Source organism: Anabas testudineus, chromosome 2, assembly GCF_900324465.2.
Source record: "Anabas testudineus chromosome 2, fAnaTes1.2, whole genome shotgun sequence".
Lineage (NCBI taxonomy): Eukaryota > Metazoa > Chordata > Actinopteri > Anabantiformes > Anabantidae > Anabas > Anabas testudineus.
Window position 1 is genome coordinate 641224 of NC_046611.1, and position 4571 is coordinate 645794.

A 4571-nucleotide genomic window follows, 5' to 3' on the forward strand; every position below is an offset into this window, starting at 1 on the left:
CACGATAAGAGAATAAGTGATCTTACAGTATTGTCCACGTTTCACTAGACTACATTTTACAACAAATGACTGTAATTCATCCATTTTTGGAAATAAAATCATCTTCTGGAGTGAAATTCTAAATAAAGAAAATGAACATCTATATTTCATTTTGCGACACATGTACACTAATATATATTAAATCGCCCCAAACACTTGTACTGACAATATTCACCATAAGTCGCCTGTTGGCACCGTGCATGTTGCAAAAACATTGTGATACTTTATGCTAAAACATATTGTAAAAACAACAGAAAACTTTAACTTTAAAGAGTTCATTTTTAAGTTTTTTATTTCTTAAGGATCTGGGTATACGTTACACAAATCCACCCATCACACACACACAGCACAGCACACCCCTGGCAAAGTGTTTATATGTTACAGGTGGCATATGATTTGGGTCTGTACAGATGATGCTAATGCTTAGCGTATTAGTCTCCTGCTGCTTCTGTGTGTTTAATTGGTGTTTTCTCTAGAACTTGCCTTTGAGGCTAATAAAATATCTACTAACCTACCTATCTAGCATCCCTCTTCCAGCAATGATTTCAAAAATAAGAAATGATCCTTTCCCCTGAACACTTGATCTCAAGCATATGACACATATTAATATGACATAGAACTGTTTGGTTATTAATAAAGTGGATATAAAATATACAAGGTATTGTAAGAATATGAACTCAAACATCAATCATCAAATTGTTGAAGCTGATAAAAATCTTTGCTGCATCTTAGCTATTCTCATTTAACTTTTTGTTGGAACCTGTATCAACGTTGACAATAAGTACTTTACATAGATCAAACAAATCTTTGCATTCTTCTTACAGCAGAAGAACTATCTTATTATATGTCGACAGAAAAGGTTTGAGATGTTTAGAAGTTTCTTTTATTTTCAGTCCGTATATCATTGGAATAAAAAGAGGATTATACAAAACCAACCGTAAACTTATTATTAAACATGTAGTTTTTGGAAATTCTAGTCGAACTGCAATAACTTCGTGTGCAAGCAAGCAAAAATTGTTGATTAAAACAATCAGGGGCGGTAAACAGGTCTGTGCAGCTTTTTTTTTTCCTGACTTCCCTACAACTATAATAACTTATTATAAGAATCCTAGTGTAGGTAAAAATGATGAAAATTACAGGAAACCCAACAGAATCTACTAAAATGAATGCATCATAAACAGATATCTCACTTGAAGGTACACAGAAAAGTTTGTATATTGTGTTATTACAAAAAAAAATGAATTTCAGGGTGAAGCTACAGAGTTTTTGATGAGAGATAATTATTGTTAATGCTACAATCTGAAGGGCAAGCAGAAGCCCAGCTAAAGCCAGAAAGATAATGACACTTCTTTTTCTCATGATAGTTGGATACTACAGAGGTTTACATATAGACCCATATCTGTCATAGGCCGTGTGAGATTTCTAGCCATTTATTATCATTATTACGTGATGTTATGTTCCTTCGTAGTGGACATTATATTCTTGACCTCAATGGTTGGTTTCAAATATGGATAATACAGACACCTTGGTGCAAAAAGTAGTGCTACCCTTATCAAGGTAAGCTGCAAATGTCCATACACCATATATAAATACGGTTGATTTATCATTTTCACCCAAAAAGAAAAAAAGAAAAGAAAATTGTCAAGAATCACAAAGTAATTGGGCAGGATATGAAAACAAATTACAGTTTACTATTTAGGTTCCGTATATGCAGTACAAATTTAAAAGAAATTCTTCTTCTTGTTCAAAAGTAAAACTAAAACCTGTATGTATGTGATGTCATGTGTTAATTGTAGTTATTTTTAACTTTCTCAATGCATGCAGAAACAATGATCTAGAAATGTATGTTTAGAAAAATCCATAATATTTCTGTGCCTTAGGTTTTTAGTTTTTGAGGATTAATTGCAGAGATTGACAATGAGCCCCAACATATGACCAGAATCATACAGAAACTCATGGAGCGTTTTTCATGTTAACTGGCTGACCAAATTTAATCTCATTACTATGGTGCTAAAAGGAAATAATAATAAGGAAACCTGCGATTCACAGAACAAAACAAAAAAAAGAAGACAATGTGATCAGTCATTAGCGACAATCTAATTTTATGAGAGCTAAAAGGTAAGCCTTGCTAGACAACCTACTAAGTGGACAACATATGTACGTAGTGGGTAATTACAAATATTAGGACTAACAACATTAGGTCACTTTGTCCTGACAGAAAAACCTTTTGAGATGTTCCAGTCCAGTCCATATATCATTGGAAAAAAAGAGGATTATACAAAACCAGCCGTAAACTCATTATTAAACATACAATTTTTTGGAAATCCATATGCCAATCGAAATGTAATAACCTCATATGCAAAATAAAAACAAAAAAAAACAAAACACATAACACATTATGAGAATCCTGGTGTGAGAAAAAAATGATGAAGATTACAGGAAGAACAACAACATTTAACAAAATGAACACACCTAAAACAGTTATTGCTCTTGAAGCTACACAGAAAAGTTTAGAGTTATTACAAAAAATAACTTTCAGAGTGAAGCTCCAGAGTTTTTGATAACCGCTCAATGTTGATAGTCCCACTTGCTGACATGCAGTCAGAGGCCGAGCTACAGTCAGAAAACAATGACAGTTGTCATGATAGTTGGGTACTGCTGAGGTTTACATATAGACACATATCTGTCATAGTTAGTTAGCAGCCATGGCTAACACTAAGAACTCTGAACCAACCAAGGCATAAAACAGATAATATTGAACAATACATGCTTCTGAGACGCCGAGTTTTCAGGCTGATGACTTATGTTTAGAATCTGATTTAATATATCATCATGATCAAACGGACAAGGATTGGGTTGGCTATGCTGCAGAGCTGGGGTTAAAGGTTGAGATTCAACACTATTGTCCAAAGCAAGACTGTTTATCTCATCAAACAAGGCTTGATAAGCGTTTTGCTCAGAAGCTAACTCTGATTGAGAGCTACGGACAGCGAGTTGTTCTAATAGAGCGTCTATTTGACTGAGATTATGAGGGGACACATCATCATCATCATCATCGTTGCTAGTGTGGAGGATCAGGTTGTTAGGTTGCTCGTCAGTATGCTGAGGCGGCGTTGGCTGCGATAGAGCGCTGATAACTCGAGCCAAATATTCTCTCAGATTATTAAGCTCCATTCTCTTGACTATTCAATCTACATAAGCAACGGTAACATAAAACACATGAAACAGCTAACAACAGAATTCTTTGCCCACAACCAAACATAGGGCCTTCATTCTATACATTAAATCAATATTGTACCATAAACATTGATGAATTATACAGTCACGACACACTCGTGACAGTTTCCTCAGCTGTGTGTACCCCGAGCTACACACCAGGAGAACCTAGAGTAGATGAACAGTCTAGAGTTTAGGATCTGATGACACTCTCACTTTTTTTTTCATTATGGAAATGTGAGGGAAGACGCAGGCTTACATCACATGATCCTGTTTGCAGGCACCGGACTCATCCTTCGAGCGTCATCCACCGGGGGAGGAAGGAGGCTGGACTGAAGAAAATAAAGGCTTCTTTTCTTCAAAATAAAGCGCCGAACATAATACATGGGGATCCGTCCCTAAAATCATATACAATGCATCAGTTTTATGACCAAGATTTTTTAGTTTGTGATTTCTTAAAATAGACTGAGAGGACTTACAGCGTATGCTAGTTTTTTACACCCAGCGTTGTAGACTCTTAGGTTTTTTTTTTCTTTATCTGAAGTCAAGCACAGCGCCGCTGATTGCTAAAAAATAAAAGAATGTGTGCATCGTCACAAAATTGTAGAACATTGTTAGCTAGAATTTGTACTCAAATTAAGGATAAAACTTTTTAAATGTTTTCATCAGACAATATAAATTATTGATTAACTGGCTCCTAACTCAAATGGTCAGTGGACGTTTGGCGTAGCGGTTAAGCATCAGACTTTTTAAGCGGCGAGCTCAGGTTCGTATCCCACTAACTAATGACATCATTATATATTTATTATTTAATACATTAATTAAACCCTACATTTAGACTTAACAATAATTAAACAAACTTACCGTTTTTCCAAAGTCAGCGTTGCGCAGCATGGACCAGTCTCGTTAGACTCCAGCAGACGGCTGCTTCTATGTCAGACGCTTGAACAGAACTGAGCTCCGATTTTTTGAAGCTTTGACCAAACTTCCAACTTTTATGGACTGGTGAAATTTCACAACAGGTAGATCCAGTTCCCATCCAGTGCCTCTACCTGCTGCTGCTCAGGAGTTTGGATCGACTTCAGTCCAGACTCCAGTTTTCAAAAAAAAAGTTTAATCAAAGGTATTTTAAGAATTTAAGAGTCTGAAGTGAAGACGACCTTCACGCTGCAACATGATATTGATAACCCCACTAACGTGTATGTGCTGAGCTAAGTTTGAACTGTGAATACTTTTAAATGCCTCAGACTTCATTGGATCAGTACAAACCATGGTACCAGGGTTCCAATCCCGGCTGTGGTCTATGTCCAGTAGGG

The 4571-nt window shown here is 35.9% G+C and overlaps 1 long non-coding RNA gene across 1 annotated transcript; it reads right to left on the reverse strand.

Moving 5' to 3' along the window:
- Positions 1-3788: 3788 nt before the first annotated feature.
- Positions 3789-4364, reverse strand: LOC113164482. The gene is made up of 2 exons (XR_003299000.1): positions 4120-4364; positions 3789-3821 (listed from the first exon to the last, which is right to left on the reverse strand). It is a non-coding gene; the product is annotated as an uncharacterized LOC113164482 (long non-coding RNA).
- Between the last annotated feature and the right edge of the window lie 207 nt (positions 4365-4571).